The 19,615-nt window shown below is 40.0% G+C and overlaps 1 protein-coding gene across 1 annotated transcript in view; it reads left to right on the top strand.

The window, feature by feature from the left end:
- The window catches only part of DTNB (dystrobrevin beta), a 760,848-nt gene extending 755,144 nt beyond the window's left edge, over positions 1-5,704 (top strand). The window contains 1 exon segment of the mRNA XM_029596279.1: positions 3,444-5,704. The gene's annotated coding sequence lies outside the window, so the exon portion shown is untranslated.
- Positions 5,705-19,615: the final 13,911 nt, after the last annotated feature.

Raw genomic sequence — 19,615 nt, forward strand, 5'->3', positions numbered from 1 at the left:
CTGCACCACGAGTTTTCACCAAGTGTCTCGTAGTAGTAGCAGCAGCCTTCCTCAGGACCCAAGGTGTTCACGTCTACCCCTATCTCGACGATTGGTTGATCAGGGCTCCCACTCAGCAAGCTGCTCTGACGTCCCTATGTCTTACCTTACACACTCTGATCTCTCTAGGATTTCTTATCAATTACACAAAATCCTGCTTAGTCCCATCTCAAACTTTGTCATTCATAGGGGCAGACTTGGACACCTTCAAAGCAAAGGCATTTCTGCCTCGAGAACGAGCTCTCACTCTCACTTCTCTTACACACCAGCTACAGTCTTGACAACGCTCAACTGCATGCCATTTCCTTATCTTACTGGGGCACATGGCATCCTCAGTGCATGTTACCCCAATGGCCCGCCTGGCCATGAGAGTCATGCAGTGGACTCTAAGGTCACAATGGACTCAATCCACTCAACCATTATCAACCATTGTCCACATCACCAACCCACTTCGTCAGTCTCTAGCTTGGTGGAAAAATCAGTCCAATCTCTCCTCTAAGGCCTACCTTTCCAGACTCCAGATCCTCAAGTAACCCTTACCACCGATGCTTCCAACCTCGGCTGGGGAGCACATGTTGCCAATTTGCAAACTCAAGGCACCTGGTCTCCAGAGGAAACCAGACACCAAATAAATTTCCTGGAACTCTGAGCAATCAGATATTCTCTGAGTGTTTCAGGATCGTCTTTCCAACCAGATCATCCTGATTCAGACGGACAACCAGGTGGCCATGTGGTACATCAACAAACAAGGGGGAACGGGCTCCTACCTCCTGTGTCAGGAAGCTGCACAGATATGGGCGGAGGCCCTTTCCCATTCGATGTACCTCAGGGCCACCTACTTGCCGAGAATGGACAATGTGTTGGCAGACAAGCTGAGTTGCACTTTTCAGCCGCACGAGTGGTCCCTCAACCCCTCAGTAGCGGACTCAATATTCCAACATTGGGGTTACCCTCACATAGACCTCTTTGCGTCACCTCAAAACTGCAAAGTAGAGAACTTTTGCACTCTCACTCGCAGCCAACACTCACTACCAAGAGATGCGTTCTCCCTCTCATGGGCAACCGGTCTCCTATATGCATTCCCTTCACTTCCACTTCTCTCAAAAACTCTTGTGAAGTTACGTCAAGACAAGGGAAGCATGATCCTGATAACCTCTCACTGGCCACGCCAAGTGTGGTTTCCGATTCATCAGGACCTTTCCATTTGCAGGCACATTCCTCTGGGGAAGGACCCACTTCTGATCACTCAAAGCGACGGGTGCCTACGCCACCCCAATCTTCAGGCCTTGTCCCTGACTGCCTGGATGTTAAAAGGCTAATTCTTCAGCCACTCAACCTTTCAGAGCCGGTTTCCCATGTCTTGATTGCTTCACAAAAGCCTTCCACGAGAAAATCGTATTTTTACAAATGGAACAGGTTTAAGTCATGGTGTTCTTCCCTGTCCCTTGATCCTTTTACTTGTTCCACTACGAAGTTTCTAGACTATCTCTGGCACTTGTCAGAATCAGGTCTAAAAACTTCCTTCATTAGGAGGATGTATGTCCGTGCAGTAGCTACCTTCCATAAAGTGTTGCGGGTGTTCCCATTTCAGTGCAACTCCCTTGTCACAAGTTTTCTGAAGGGCTTGCTCCACCTGAAACCTCTACTGTGCCCTCCGGCCCCTTCTTGGGACCTCAACCTGGTTTTGGGTCGGCTCATGAAATCACCATTCAAGCCTCTCCACTCCTGTGAGCTTCGCTTTCTCACATGGAAAGTGATTTTTCTTTTGGCAATCACATCTGCCCGCAGAGTTAGAGTTACAGGCCTAGTTACCTACCCACCTTACACTAAACTTCTGCACGACCGGGTAGTTCTCTGCACTCACCCTAAGTTTTTGCCTAAGGTAGTATCAGAAGTTCACATTAATCAATCCATTATACTACCCACCTTCTTTCCCAGGCACCATTCCAATCCAGGAGAACAGGCTCTGCATACCATTGACTGTAAACGAGCTCTAGCATTTTATCTAGACCGAACAACTACCCACAGGATATCCACCCAACTGTTTGTTTCTTTCCATCCCAATCGAATGGGTCAACCTGTGGGTAAGCAGACTCTTTCCTCCTGGTTAGCGGACTGCATATCCTTTTGTTAACAAGCAGGCATTCCACTTCAAGACCGTGTTAAAGCACACTCCATCAGGGCCATGGCAACTTCAGTAGCGCACCTATGCTCGGTGCCCCTTCCTTATATTTGAAGAGCTGGTAACTGGAGTTCTCTCCATACCTTTACAGCCCACTATTGTCTTGACAAGGCTGGCAGACAAGATTCCATCTTCTGCCAATCTGTCTTGCGCAACCTTTTTGCAACTTGAGGTACCAACACCCTTCCACCTACCCGTTAGGGTTCAGGATGTCTTCTGCCAATTTCCACCCCAGCGTTCTGCCTATTTGGCACATCTTTTGGGTTCATTTGGTGCATTTCTCGGACATCCTCCGCTCAGTACTCACCCATATGTGAGGACTACCATCCTGCTTGTCCTCTGAGAAAGCAAATGTTGCTTACCTGTAACAGGTGTTCTCACATGACAGCAGGATGTTAGTCCTCACGAAACCCGCCCGACACCCCGCAGTGTTGGGTTCGTTACGTTTTTCTTATTTTATTTTTTGGCACTTACTATAGCTTTTAAACAAGACTGAAGGGGGACCCCTGCTGGTTGCAGGGTTAGTGCCATCCTGAGCATGCCCAGTAGGTGCCAGTCAAAGTTCTAGAAACTTTGACAAAAGTGTTCCGTGATTGGCTCCATCCTGTGATGTCACCCATATGTGAGGACATCCTGCTGTCCTGTGAGAACACCTGTTACAGGTAAGCAGCATTTGCTATCTACAGCATACTGTGCAGTTGAAGCCACAGGAATGAACTGTACAATATAGGTAACAGGAGGGTGAGTATGACATGTCACTTTCCTCCTGCTGGCCAGAGGGAAGGAAGATGAATGAATTAGGAATTTAAAAAGGAAGAAAAGAGGACATGGGAAGGATTAGGAACTATGCTGTGGGGCTGGTGGAGGACAGAGGACCGTTGTTATCAGTATAAGGGAAATGACAGAGGACTGTCTAAATGGGATAAGGAGAAGATGCCCACCTACCCCAGCTTTCTCCTCCAGTGGCCAGTTTTAAGCCTATATGGTCAGTACAGCCTTCACTTTGCCTCTTCAGCCATATGATCCATTGTAGTTAGACTGACTAACCTTAAGGTAACTCTGCAAGTCACTCATTGCTTTCTGCCTCTAAGACTTTGTGCCCGGGGTATCTATCTTCCTTGCCCAGCCCTAGTTTCAGCTCTTTCTCTCACCACTTTTCTAAAATGAAAAGAAAACTATTACTGTCTAATTTGAGTTTTCTTTGTACTTTCTCATGTTACAGGCACAGCGAGTTCTGAAGCTGTACAATGTTTCCACATTCCGTGAAGAGACACATTTCAATGAACAGTGATAGATACCATAAAGTGCTGATGGAAATTGAAAGATATCTTAAAGTTGACTGACGATCTTTCATGATGGACATTTTCCTGTTCCAGTTAATAAATGTGTGAGTTTTCAAATTAACATTTACCACTGCATCCAGGAACTCAGTATGATCATCTCAACTTGGCAATGGATTTCTGGCAGGATATAAAAAGACTTTTACCACTTAACAGACAATTGATTCAGTTTTTGAATTTTTTTTTTAACTACTGAAGAAATGATATTATCACATCACTAAGTATTTTCAGTCATGATCTTTGAGCTTTGGTACGCATGCAAGAGAAAATTAATTGTTGTAAAATAGGAAATAAAAATACGCATCCTTCTAAAAGGCAAAAACTAGCTTTTCTAAATATAGAAAGAAATGTTTGGCTTCCATAGTGTTTGGTACTGCATGTCATTGAAGTAAAGAAGTACACCCTGCTATGTCAAACATGGGGGAAACACTCCCAAGAGGCACTGTATAAGTGACCCAAGAATGCATAACAAACAAATGTATTTATCTCTCATTTTTATACTTTCACATGCTCTGAGCCAAATTTCAAAGCCAGCCACTGCAACCCTGGGGGTGCAGTTTTGTAAATCATTTTCATTAATGCACTCTATTCTGGTTTTTTTTAATGAAGCACATCTTATGCTAAATATTCAGGGATGATTGTGTCAGGAAGTGCTAAGTCCTCCTGCTGTCTGATGACTAAGCAGACATTGTAATCGGCACTAATCAATAATGATTTTAATTTTCTTTTTTTCAAGTACCAAAGGAGGTTATTTTTCCTAGAGCATCAGTGGGCCATGATGCAGATATAAATATTTCTAAGAGACAGAGAATAGTATACAATTGATAAAATTCCATTAAGAGAGGCATTTCTACTTGCCTGAATTCTGTATTGGCAACTCAGGATAAATACATGAGTGGGGGAAGTGGTTATTACAACCCTTTGGAAAAGTGAGAAAAATGCACACACATGTGGCCAACACAGACATATTTAAAGATAAATATTTTGAAGAAACTGTCAACAGGAAAGTGATAGTGATACATATTCTGTTTGTCGTCATGCCTGTGTGCGGTGTTCCTGTAGGAGCTTAGAATCTATAGTTCTTGGAAGTTTTGCTTTTCTGTAGTTTTATAAAGAGGCTTTTTTGGTATCCAATTGGTCATTGCTGTGCTCTGAACTGCAAATTGGGAGACTCAAGTTAAGATTCATGCTTAATCTAATCCAGTTTTATTTATAAGCCATTAAACCATAAATGCCCAAAGCGATATACAGTCATTTAAGCTGGGGAAGGCTAGGAACATGTCAGAAAACTCTAGAGGTTGATAGTGGGGAGGGGGAGAGAACCAAATCTGTACTCCTAGAAAGACACCCAGTGCATTTAAAAAGCTTTAAAGGGAACTGCTTTTAAGGCACAAAAAGTCATTTTAATGTTGTCCAATATATGGATCTGCAAGAAAAGTGAATAAATTCTGTAGCCAGTTTATATTGCTCTGATGGTATGGAACCTTGCAGGATAAGAAAAAGGGAAGAATATGTTAACATAAGATAGAGTATGCTGGAATTTGCAAATCATGCTAGAGTTGATGCAGTTTAATAGAAATGGGACCTATTTACTGTCACTTTCATTTTTGAGTCATTGTAATATAACAATTTAACCAGCAAAACTGTTGACATGCTTCAGTGTATGGAATGGTGTGCTTGGAAGTTTGTCAAACAGAGAACAAACAAACATACACAAAACATTATGCAGACCCCTGTACTGTCTGTAAAACTCAGCAGCAGATAAATCAAAACAGATGCTTGTGCTGCATGGAATCAGTTGTAGTGGACTTGAAACAACTAATAATACATTTTTAACACAAAATTGTTTAACTGTAAGGAAGCAGACTCTTGGAGCCAGAATAAGTGTACACATTTATTCAATTTCAGAGCTTTAGCTCCATTAGTTTTTATTCATTTTAGAGAAAAAATCATGGTTTTAACAGAATGATGTGTACGGTATCTGAATTTGTATATTGGGTGCACCTGAAGGTATGCTGAATATTTTGCTAAAAGGGATGTTCAGTCCTACAGCACTTGTGTTAGTTTAGACTGGAATTTATTTCACACATTTTTCAGCAAAAACTGGATTTTTTTTCTTATTAAATTCTCTGATGATAAACCAGTGCAAGGAGTTTTAATTGATTGTAAATATTACTACTCATCATAAGGCTTGAGGATAACCATACAGAGCGACAGTTACTACCCTTGAAAGAAACATGGGGGTATCCTGCATGGAGCAGCATATACTACCATAAAAAGCTTGCTGGGCAGACTGGATGGGCCATCTGGTCCTTTTCTACAATCATTAATATGTTACTGTGAGTCACACGCCTTTGTCTTACACTAGTGTGGAAGACCTTTTGGAGCTTCTAGGAAAGACTTTAAGCATGCATGGGGGGCTCCCATGCTTTGCTGGATTTATTACTCCTCATTTTATAGTTTTTCATTTGGTAGTGAAGAACATTTTGCCAGACTGCTGCCATTGCCATTTTTAACCACTAGATTTTTTCATGTGTTTTGCACACCATTGAGTGCTTTTTTTTAGTCCATTTGTATTTTTTCTTTCCCTTCAAGGCTTAATTCAGGAATAGCTTTTCCTCATTATGGGTCTATGGAAAAAGACATTGATGAATCAGGCCCTTACTCTTCTTAATAAGCTTTTTGGTAATTTTTTTAAATTCTATTTTTTTTCATCATTGCTGTGCTGCTCACCATTGATTTGCAACTCTGACTTTACCTACCCTTCCTCATTGCTAAGGACCCAGCTGTGGTTTTCATATCAGTATACCTCTTTCTTTCATAAAATTTCTTCCTCTTTAGATTCTGCATCAACTATTTTTGTACTGCAATCAAGAAATGAGACAATGACTTTAAGAGCATCTGTAGTGCTCAAAGAACACGTTCATGATGAATGAAGATCATAACACCGAGTGCTACAAGTACATGGGCATAGGTCATGGTATCTCTTTGTGCAACTTCTGCACAAATATGTCAACAGGAGTGATTTAGGACAAGCAGAAGGGGCTTTGCACTTACGTGCCCAGTACAAGTAAATCCTGCTTGAAACTGGCCTCAAAGACAAAGGAGAAGGCCAGGAAGTTGACCATGGTTATATTGGTGGTGGGACTTCATCAAGGATATGTCTTGGAGTAGGGACCCAGGCCCATTGTCCCCAAGGACCAGGCCAATTTCCCCCAATCATATCATCACAAGGGCTCCAAAGACTCAACTCATAAGTTGAAGCAGGTGAGTGAATGCATATCAACTCTATTTATGAACACATGCCTCTGGGGGCTTGAACATGGTGGAGATGCTTGGAGACCACCCAGTCTCCTATATGAAAGCTGAGCTATGCCAATCTTATAAGGGTCATCCACCAGTTTTTCAGCTTTGCAGACATATTCAGTTCCCTATCTTGTCACTTTTAACATTTGTGTTGGCGCTATACATACAAGATCAGGATGCTAAAGTGTTTGTGTCAGGCACCGCAATGCCTATTTGTGCAGCAATCTGCTTCTGATGACACCACCAGTCATTTCACAATTGACAACAGTTTGTCTTTCTGTGCATTTGCCAATTTTGACCGCAACAAAGATCAAGTCGTCATCTTGAGCACAAGTAGACATGCCAGTGATCATTTCCACTTCAGTTCTTAACATAAGAAACAAAAAAAATACCATACTGGGTAAGACCAAAGGTCCATGAAACCCAGCATCTCTGATAGTGGCCAATCCAAATCTCAAGTATCTAGCAAGATCCCAAAGAATAGATCCAATCCTTCGTGCTCATAACTAGCGAAAAGCAGTGGTTTTTCCAAGCCTACATAGCTGCTAATGGTTTGTGTATTGTTTCCTCCAGGAACTTATCTAAACCTTTTTAGAACCTAGCTATGCTAACTCCTTTCACTACAACCTCTAGCAACAAATTACACAGTTTAATTGTATAATGAATAAAAACATTCTTTCTCCAGTTTGTTTTCAATGTGCTATCTATTAACTTCATGGAGTGTCTGCTAGTCCTCATACTATTAGAAAGGGTAAATAACTGTTCCCTGTTTTCCTGTTCCACCTGACTTGAGATTTTTTAGACCTCTATCATATCTCTTCTCAGCCGTCTCTAGTCCAGTTTGAAAAGCCCTATCTGATTTAGCCTTTCTCTACAGAAAAATTCTCTCTCAGAATGTAGAAGGCCAAAAGAGTCTTTCTGAGCATACACAGGATTTCTTGTGCAGATGTCGCCTCAGTCTTTTTTTCTTCTGCTTCAGCATTGTCAGAGGTATTTTTTTAGTTTCTCCAGCTGTTGCCATGATTTTTTGGGTAGAGTCTTTTCTTGTTTTTTTCTGGTTTCTTCCTCTCTATTTCTCTTTTGAGTAAAAAAAAAAAAATTTTATTTCTTCAGTGTTGGAAAGGTCATCAAGTGCCACCTTAAGATAGAAAGCCAAGACCTCCACAATTTGTATCTTAAATGACTTGGACCTTCTCATGATTATTCTCAATGTATTCCATGTGGCAGGATGTCTCATGACCTGGACCTACAGGAGCATGAAACTGTAATGTGAGTTTTCATTTTCTTCAAATAAGGGAAGGATCCACTTCAATTGAATCAGTACCAAAGCAGAGTCTTGAGGGAGCATAGGATCAAGTTTCCCCTCCCAGAGTGTCAAAACAAAAGAGAAGGCAATCTCCTTCAGCTTTATCTTTTAGAAAGCATCGTACCAAAATCATAGTGCAGTCAACGTTCAGCACCATCTTGCAAAAAAAAAAAAACATTGTGCTAAAGAAAATGCACAGTCAGCCTCAGAACCATCCAGTAAAAAACATTGCACCAAAGCAACAGCACAAACTACCTCAGTGCCGCCATCTAAAAAAAACTGCACCAAACCAATGGTGCAGAGAGCTTGAGCACTGTATGTCACAAGAGCTGACCCATTGGAGCCAAAAGGATTGGCACAAATACATTTAATTCCATCATTGCCTAAGCACATGGGCACTGAAAAAACATCTCGACAGAGAAATGGCTCTTCTTCATTGCATACAGCTTCTCCCCCCCTGGCAGATGTGGCAGTCCACAATTTTACTGCCACATCTGCCAGAATGCCATTTGTTTGTCCAAAGGGTATGGTCAGATTTTGTAAAATTAATTGAGACACTATCTAAACAGGACTCTTTCATGCAGCCTGTTTTGAAGAGACTTGTGGCAGAGCTTCAGTCAGTCTCCTATCACCATATCAGAAAAGTAATCTAGGAGGAGCAGGAGAAGCTATAAGGAGAGAGAAAATCTGCAGGGCCCACCGGGGGTGAGGACTGTGTTTCCCGGCCCCAACGGAGTTGCCACTGCCTCCCGTGTGATGTTGCCACTTCTGGACCGGCGGGATCCTTAAAGCTGGTCCTCCCTTAGGCGCGTTGCCGAAACCACACGTGCCCCGACTTAGCTCCAACTTTACTCCTGACTTTGTTTTTGACTTGCATTTGGTCTCCGCTTCTTGTTTTACCAACGTTGATATAAAGTTCTACAAGGAATAAACTTCTCTGAATCCTCCATCCTAAAAGGATCTAAGGACAGATTTAAGGAGAGGTCGAGCTGGTAAGATCCTTGAACAATATATTTTCTTAATTAAATATCATGCCTCACAGGAAAAGAAAGGGACGTTTGTGGCTTGAGTCCTCTGCCCCAGCACCAAGTTTCCCTTTACAACTGCGAATTGAGGGTTTTTTCACCCCGGCTTCAGCCTCAACACCTGGAGCAGAGTCCGCTGAGGGATTAGGCCGGGAACATAGCCTGTTCCTCTTGGACAATCAAATATCATTGAGTCCAGGAGCACCTGCAACTCCCTCTCCCCCAACCCAAGGCAGTCCTCAAGGATCTACCCAGGACATACGGCCATCGGCTGAAGGGAATCCAGGTGCAGAGGAAGGAATTCATGGAATTGCATTGGAACCTAGACATGTGAATGGTTATGATATGAAGAATATTAATGGAAAAGAGGGAAAAATATTAAATGAACATGTTGGAACACCTAAGGATGGGGAGGGGAGACTCTGCAGAAGAGATTCAATTGATCTCTGAAGTCTGTCGAGAAGGGGGGTTAAATACTGATATCACTATACAAAAACTAGTTAAACCTAATACAATAACATTAGATTCCATTTGGAATGTGATAATGACACTTGAGAAGTCAATATCATCATTAGCTAGCTCAATAAATATCTCACATAATGCGATACAAAATATAGAACCTAAGGTAAATGAACAAGAGAGTAAGATTGATGATATGTCAGATAAAATAACAAGGGTACAAGAAGTGCAAAATACTTTGATTCAGTCAAATAGTATGTTGAGAAAAATAGAAAATATGGAGAATAAGATGCGTAATTTAAATTTGAGAATTTTAAATTTTCCGTCTAAGTTAATTTCTCCTAAAGAACAATTTAAAAAATATCTTATAGATATTTTTATTACTACCTATTGAATTATTACCAATAATATCTAAGATTTATTATGTGCCAACATCAAAGAAAGTTAATGATTCTAAAATAGGTGCCCTTAACTTGAATCTTGAGACAGAACTTACTGCCTTCTTGGAAACATCAAACGAAGAACAAGTAGATTATTGGGGAACTTGTAGTAGTATCGTTTATGTATTCTATGGATAGAGATTTAGTCCTAAGACTGTTTCTTAAAAATCGAAACAAGTTATATCTAGGACAAAAAGTCTGGATATACCCAGACATTATGAGAGATACACAAATTCGTAGGAAATCCTTTGTGGGACTGTGTCAGGAAGCAAGGATGTTAGGTGCTCAAATAAATATTAGGTACCCATGCAAATGTGTGTTATAACATAATGGGAAAAGTTATATTTTCTATGATCCATTATATCTCAGGGATTATTTAGATAGTTGTAAGGGTGAAACCAGTGTTACCTGACTTGTTCAGGTGCAAATAGATGTAAAAGGCTGAGATATCCTCCTTTTTCTTCTTTAAAATTATGTAGTGATAAATAAGAAATGTTCCAGTTGACCTAAAATCCTTTTAATTTCTTTTTATTTTGTAAGGAAATATAGTTAACATTAAGTATATTGATTTATGGTATTATGTTTATAATTTTGTCAGAAATTAAGATTCAATTTGATGTAAACTTTTCTGTTTATATAAAGGAAAAATCGATAAAAAAAGAATTAAAAAAAAAGAAAAGTAATCTAGAAAAATCTGCTACTGCTTTATTACCCATGCAGAGATACACACTTAAGTATTCACCAGTACTTATATCTGATTTTTAAGATTCTAATTGCTCTGACCATATTATGCAAGGTTCTTTTGAATTGCATCAGATCCTTTACTAAAATCACAAAGAAGCAACACTCCACCTGAAGATATAATCTATTTGTTATTTCATCAGAAAATGCCTGAAAATATACCATGTCCATCAGAGGAAAATTCACAACAACCAGGGTGTCGTTAGATTCATTCAACCTGCAAAACAAGTGAAAACATTTACTGTATACAAAAGCCTTACAATACTTGTGGACGAGAATGTAGAAGATTCCTCTTTCGGTACTTCTAATGGCTAAAAGTATTGACATAAAATTTATTTTATTTATTTTAAAACACTTATTACCCGCCCTTCCTAAGTTCAGGGCGGGGTACAATCATTTATTCATATTCAGTGTAATAGACAGCAATAGTAATATAAGAACAAAAAAAATATGGATTTCATATCTTATTTCAGGGGGTAAGACATGCCTCTAGAGGTAAGACAGGCTGAATCAGCATTCATATGCCTTCTTAAACATGTTAGTCTATAAGGCTTTCTTAAAATATTTGGGCTCTTTCATATTTCTTATTTCTGTCAGGAGTGAATTTCAGAGGAAAAGAAATGCTAATGAGAATTCATGTTCCCTGATTTCATCAAGGTGTGCTACTTTAGGAGACAGGATATCTAATTTGACTGGAGGATAAAAAAGAGCTTTAAAGGGAGTATGAATTTTCATAGTTTCTATGAACCATGGCAGGTGTACATTGTTAATCAATGAGTGAATATTGGTTATTAATTTATATTGAATGCAGAAAGAGATTGGAAGCTAATGCAGAGATTGCAAACTTGGACTGATATGATAGTGAAATTGGGTTCCTGTTAGGAGTCTTACAGCAGCATTTTGGATAATTTGAAGGAAGTGTGTGGCATATGCAAGGAGCACTATGAGAAGAGTTACAGTAATCAATACCGGAAAAAAAGAAGAGATTGCAAGATAGTGTGGAAATCATTGAAATCAAGTAACAGCTTCAGATGCCATAATAATCTGAGCTTGGAAAATGAGTTTTGTGTTACGGCATTTAGGTGATTGTTCATAGAAAGTGTAGGATCGATAAGAACCCCAAGATTAGGTGTGTCTCTTGATATTTTGATTTTATGATTTTTTAAGGTAATCTCTTTGGGAATATTGGCAACTGGAAATCAAGATAGTAATATGATTTCAATTTTGTTTGTTTAGTGCTAATTTATTTTGGTTAAGCCAATTTTGAATGAAAGATAGACAGTGTATAAAAAATTCTTCAGTTAGATTCCAAGATGTTTTACGTGGAAAAAAACTGAATATTGTCAGCATGGAGTTTACAGTGTACCCCAAGGCCAGCCAACAGACAACATAAGGGAGTCAAATAGATATTAAAATGGGCAGCAGACAATGCAGAACCTGATGCCAAAGCTAAGGGAAACCCAAGATATTGTATGTAAACCAACTTTAATCTTTTGAAATCTATTTGATAAAAAAGAAGTAAACCAAGATAGCAGTGCCAAATATTCCCAAGGATTTTAGCCTTAACAGCAGTACAGTATAGTTAATCATATCAAATGTCGCGGAGATATTCAAGAGTACAAGCACAAATGATGTTCCATGATCAAAGTCTCATCTGATTGAATTGAAACTGGATAATAAAATGATTTCGATGCTATGATGCCTCTGAAAACCAAATTGATATTGATCAAGGACATTGTTTGAGTCAATGAATACTGTAAGTTGGTGTTAATACAGTAGCTTCAAGAATTTTCGTAAGGTATGCTGATGCGGAAATTGGATGATTTAACCATGTCTGGACATATCAGAGCACAACTCTGTCATGATTCCATCTTAGTTGAATCAGCAATTAAAGGGGCTAAAAATAAATCAGACTTTTTTCAGTGTTCCTCCAGGGAAAAAGTCTGTTATTGGATACCATTGAAAAGAGGTATTTTCAAGCAGCGAAGCTACAATAAAAAATTGCAGCTCACAAATTACAGATGGTGCAGTATAGATGCTTCTGAAATAAATAATAAAAACTTTGCATAGGTCACCGAACAAAATAAATATTTTAAACAAAGATGGCTAGAACCAAGAAAAAAATGAAATAAAATGTGATCTTAAATAAAAAATGGACAAAATTTATGTGAGCATAATTTAAAAATAACTCTTAAATTGTGATTATAACTAGTGCTCTGTGGAATAATTAGTGTAAATTTTCAAAAAGATCGGAAAACATATGTGATAGATGTGGAAATAGGTGAAAAATATTATTAAATAGGTATGTGAATAGGTAGAACATATTTTTTTTAAAAACGAGGAGACAAAAATAATTGCGAATGGTCTGAGAAATACTCAATGTGGTGATGACACGTTTATCCAAAGTCAAATATGAAACAGCGATTAAAAAAAATGAGAAAAATTAGAAGAATCGTACATAAAGTAATAGAACCAATTGAACTACTATAGACAAACTCTAAAATTAAAAAAAAAAAACAAAAAAACGTGAAGTCACTAATGTTGAGGAAAACAATTAGAATGTTCACTGAAAAACAAGGACCATTAAAAAGTAATAAATGATATTCCAAAATAACGCATTGAAATGTTCCAAGGGAACTTTGAAGAGTGACTATAAACGCGATTTGCATCCCCCTACCGAAATACATTACAAGATGATAGCTGATTTAAAAATTGTGAGGCTGTGTTTCAAAAAGGAAGACACTATTGAACATCACATCGGCATGACATGAATGTGAAAGAAAGTTAATTATACAGTAGCACTGCTACTTTGACTCAATTTAGTCATGACTGCACACTGAAATAAACTGCCAGAAAACAATTAAAATATGGTCAGTGCACTCTGAAAAACATAAGAAACAGACAATTGAGGATAAGAAAAAATATGATAATGAGAAAAATCAAAGATAAAGTGTCCCAGCAGGAGACTGCAAAAAACGAAATGTGAGCGAGACTTACATCCTCTGACGAGGTACATTGCTTAAAGCGGTGATAGCAGACTGAGAAATTATGCGGTTTGAGCATTAAAAAAAACCACCATTAGGCACTGTAAACAATCATCTCAACATAGCAAAAATGTAAATAGAAACTCCTCAAATAGTGGCGCTGCTTATTTACCTTGTAGACTTGACCGTAACACAGAAAAAACGGAGACCACAATGCAGATACAAAAAATTGCTTGCAGAAACAGCAACGGATAACGCTGGCAAATGGATTAATTAAATATTTTAAAATACAGAAAATTAATGTTAATGTTGACAGACCAAAAGCGCTACAATAAACATAAGAAAACAATGAATTTAAGCTTGCTGCAAAGTTGTTACTTCTTTTGTAGGCAGCATGCACTGAATAGCAAACACCCACATTCAAATTGTTTGTCAAAAGATCGCTCAACTCTTTAAACAGAATAAACATATGGGAATACTTACTATGTGTATATTCCAGTCTTTCGATCTCCACTTGTGTACACAAAGGACGTAAAGGAAGAAACTGACTTACCCGTTGCTTTAAATATGTTGTAAAAGTGCGCCCCTTTTCTGAGATTGACAACTGTTTTGGCACAGTAGTTAAAGATGTCTCCACGGCCAAATGGCTGGATTCCTGCTCCTGGTCCAATCCATTAGCGGCCCTCTCTGGGGTAGATGTGGTAATATTCTGGAAACAGTCCACAATTTTGGGCTGAAATAATTTGGTGGAAATGTCTAGAGGCAAATTTTCTCTCAATTTCGCCTTCCTCTTTGTGTGAGGCATGGCGAAAAAAAACCCAAACAGATCTGTTTCAGAGTCAACAACAAGTTAAATATTGTATACTTAGCTTATATGCTCTCTGGGGTCGTTCTGGTCGCTAATCTCCATTCAAGCCGTTCAACGCCGGGCTAAGCCGGGACAAGCCGCACGCCCCTTGGCGTCGCGCCGGCGTAGGCAGATTTTTATGCCTACCCGGCTCCTCCTCCTGACGTCACCTCCGCGTGTCCCGGATGCAGGAATTACCAAAGGCCTCGGGTTACTCAAGGTAAGCTCGTTCCGATTCAGGAAAACAAAAGGGCCACTTGCGCAGACCCCAAAAGGAAATCTCCAGCTCCCAGAACGGCAGCGTCGCGCCGAAGATTTTTATGCCTACCCGGCTCCTCCTCTTGACGTCACCTCCGCGTGTCCCGGATGCAGGAATTACCAAAGGCCTCGGGTTACTCAAGGTAAGCTCGTTCCGATTCAGGAAAACAAAAGGGCCACTTGCGCAGACCCCAAAAGGAAATCTCCAGCTCCCAGAACGGCCTATTCTAATTATTTAGTATTGCACATTACACTTCAGCTCAGAATCTTATTGATTGAATTTATTCCAGGTTGACATCTATACAGTGATGATAGTGCATCCACTAGGAGGCACTATGCTATTCTACCAAAGTTACTACCAGATGTACCATATTATTAAATGATTAATTTGAATTTCAGCTTTTTACCTATATTAGGTACCCGAAGCCATAAGAAACACATATCACAATTAAGCCCTGATGAAAGATTGACTACGACATGTATGGAACTTACTCCAGCCCTCAAATCCCACAGCTAAAAGTGAATGATACCTTTACATACGTATAGCTGCAGTCATTCTCGCTTTGCAATGTTTTATGATTATGGATTTAAACATTATTTCTGATAGCCAGTATGTTTGTAATGTTGCTTCTTCTCTTCCTGGAGCACATGTAACCCCTTCATTAGACGAGAATCTGCTATCCCTATTCTTACTCGCATTTCCTCTGGGCCACTCCCCAGAAAAGGGAAGCTACTAAACATGTCATTAATCACTGTATTAAAACATTCGCTATAATGGGATTACCCTCTGTTCTGAAAACTGATAATGGCCCTGCTTACAGCAGCCATTCCCTTGCTGAATTTTGCCAACAATGGAACATTAAACACATATTTGGCATACCCTACAATTCCACAGGGCAAGCAATTGTGGAACGAGCCAATAACACTCTTAAAACAGCTCTTGATAAACATAAACAGAAAGCGGGGAATGCCATTGGACTTCCCCCTAAACAGGACTGGCTGAACAAAGTATTGTTTACTTTGAATCATCTAAACATATCAAATTCAAATCAGACCACAGCTGTGGATAATCATTATGGGACTAGGGTTAGTCACCCACAACCGTCAGTTTTGTATAGGATGTTACTTAATCCTGTCTGGCATGGTCCCGTTCCCTTATTAACATGGGGACGCGGGCATACTGCTGTTCTTACTCCCACAGGTCCAATTTGGGTTCCAGGCCGCTGTGTGAAGCCATATAAGGATGGCATGGCATCAAGGTCTACAGGACCCGATCCCCAACTTCTCCCTGAGCCTCCACAACCCACAGAAGGACAGAGACCGGACTCCCCGCAAAAAGCAGCACCAAATGACCTGGGGATAGATCAAAGTCCTATCCCACCAATCTGCACAACTCTTGGAACAGCAAGGCCTTGAAAAACCTCCAGAGAACTTCTTAGCTGCCTTCTCTTGCCTGAATGCCAACTCATTATCAATTGTGTTCTGTATCCTCATATTTAGCTTCATCTCTCCTGCCATGGCGATGTCTGAACAAGAACTATTGGCAATCCAATATGTACATTACTGATGCACAGACTTTATCACAACTATTGAACCAAACAGATTGCTGGGTTTGCATGCACATGCCAACCCATTCCAGAGAAGGACTATTGATGCATGCAGTTCTTTTTAACCTATCTGGATGGACTACTTACCCATGGACTTACAGAGGGGTCTTTATAAATTCACCAGTCAACTACACAGTAATGCATTTGGATAGTAGGGTACAAAAGTACGCTGTTTTTGTTGGAATATAATGATGACAGTATCACAGGGCTCAAGGTAGGGAAATACCCATATTGCAATCAAACATTCATTCTGCACCACATCATGTCTAGAAAATACTCCTTCCTTAATGCAACCATCACTGAACACATGCACAATTTCCCAACATCTCCTGGCTCCAGGTCTCAAAGACTATTCTCATTGTATTACTTTATATTGTTATTTTAATATGTTGCTGTTGCTGTTATTCATTGCTTACCCAATCTTGTGTCCATACTGAAACCTCGCTTTCCACCTGGATATAAAAATGTCTTGTATGCTGCTTAATAGGGAATCATGAGCCCTGCAGTAGTTGGCACACCACGCTGCATAAGCTCTAGGTGATGTGGGGAATCAAGAGCTTTGCAGTAGCTGGCACACCACGCTGCATAAGCTCTAGGAGATGTGGGGAATCAAGAGCTTTGCAGTAGCTGGCACACCACGCTGACTCGACTCTTCTCTCCACATCTCCCCTTCCCTATCTCCAGCCTATACGCAAAGCATAGCAGATTCCAGTATGGGTCTAAAGCATGGATACAGAGATATTCTTTATGCTGTTTAAATAAAAACAGAAAAGGTGAGATGTGGGAATTATGAACTTTGCTCCTGATAGCTGATAGACCATGTCGGGGATTAAATCTATCACCACATCTAACTGCCCTTTTCTCAGACCTACGCTGAATGCAGCAGAAATGTCATATTCCAACCGCAGTTAGCAATAGCCTGTAAACAACCCTCATCTGCCACTAGCTAACAGGTAACCTGACATCACGTAGACATATCTAGTGCAAGCTTTAACAGCCTCCAAAATAGCTCTTGGCCTACTTGCTCTTATGTGGTTTTTCACACTTAGGCAAATAGGTCAACAGAGCACAACTGCCTCGCGACCAGCTGGTGACCTCCCCCCTCCTTGCCTGAAATACACTGCCCACCTGCACCTACTCGGAAAGAAGGTCAGCAAAGACATTTATGGTAGAAAACGCTGTAGCAGCCAAACATGTGATGTATGTATTTACAAGAACCAATGATATGATAACACGTATGTATGCTATGCTATGCTATGGAATTATGTACAATAAAAGGAGATGCTTCCAAGGAGCAAAAGAAGACGCTTCACCACGAATACTGTCTGAGGTGTCTTCATTGCTGCTACATCTTGCTGCTACAGACATGCTATCCAGCTTTAACCTGAAACAACAAGTAAACATCCCCACTCATAAAGCGGGTCACACTTTGGATCTGATCTTCACCAATCACCACTTCTTTGACACATCCATCTCAGCCAGCCCAGTCCCCTGGTCGGATCACGTCCTCTTACAATGCAGAACACATGCACAGACCAACAACACAACAAGTGTAAACAATATTACATCATTCAATTACCGACCTCCCTTCCAACTAAACCTACTCCAACAAGAGCTAGGAAAACAACTTGCAAACCTAGACCTCTCAAACATCAACAGAGCCATACAATCCTGGCTCCACATTACTGAACAAACTGCAAATAACATAAACTCTGTAAAAACAAAACAGCTAAAAAAAACCAGAGGTAAAAACAGCCCATGGTTTAACTCTCAACTCAGAACAATGAAAACAAACCTCAGAAAAATGGAAAAAGAATGGGTAAAATCCAAGTGCTCAACAACCCTTCAAAGATATCGCACACAACTTGCCACCTACAAAAACACGATATTGAACACCAAACGTGACTACTATAGTCAAAAGATAAAAAAACTCCTCAAATAACTCAAACGGCACTGTTCAACATCGTCAGAAACCTCATTGAAGAGAACAGCAACAAATCCACCACAACCAAAACAAACAATCTAAGCCAAGACCTAGTCATGTTCTCTAAAAACAAAATAAGCAAAATAACAGGCACCTTCAACAACACCTCATCCACAGAGGAAAAATTTGTAACAAATTCCATAACCCCCTGGTCGGATTTCGATCCAATATCTAACATCGAAGCTGAAAAAATGCTAAGAAAAATCAACCCAGCACGTCACGATCTAGATACAATCCCAACACGCAATCTGAAAGAAATGGCGCACATCATCGCCCCAACCATAGCTGCTATTATCAACAAATCACTCAAAGAAGGTGAGCTTCCAACTGAATTAAAAACTGCAACTATCACTCCGATATTAAAAAAGAAGAACCTAGATCCTGCGGATTTGAACAACTACCGTCCTATCTCAAACCTCCCTTTACTCGCAAAGATGACTGAGAAAGCGGCATTAATACAGCTTAATGAACACTTAGAGAACAACAATATTCTACATGACGCACAACATGGATTCAGGAAAAATCATAGTACGGAAACTCTGCTCGTCAACCTATCAAACAAAATAAGGGGGTTCGACAACAAACTAAGCCACCTTCTAATCCTACTCAATCTCTCTGCGGCATTTGACACTGTAGACCACAAAAGCCTATTATCAAGACTTGCAAGCATTGGCCTTTTGGGCAAAACCCTCAACTGGTTCACATTGTTCCTAAAAGACAGATTCTTCAAGGTAACCATTAACAAATCCTCAAATCCCCTTCTACTTGAAACTGGTGTACCACAAGGGTCAGCCCTCTCGGCCACTCTTTAACATCTATCTACTCCCACTCTGCCACCTCATCTCAAGTCTCGGCGTAACATATTATATGTACGCCGATGACTCCTCATCCCAGTAACCACCACAATAGAAGAGGCACTGAGCACTGCAGCCAAACACCTAATCTCTATCAGAAACATGCTGAACCAACTAAAGCTATGCCTCAACATGAATAAAACTGAATGCATCCTCATAGGAAGAAACAACTCAGAACAAACAACCCCAATACACTCCCTACAAATCGATAACATCAACATCCAACTGAAAAACTCAGCAAAG

The sequence above is a fragment of the Rhinatrema bivittatum genome, chromosome 3 (assembly GCF_901001135.1).
Source record: "Rhinatrema bivittatum chromosome 3, aRhiBiv1.1, whole genome shotgun sequence".
Lineage (NCBI taxonomy): Eukaryota > Metazoa > Chordata > Amphibia > Gymnophiona > Rhinatrematidae > Rhinatrema > Rhinatrema bivittatum.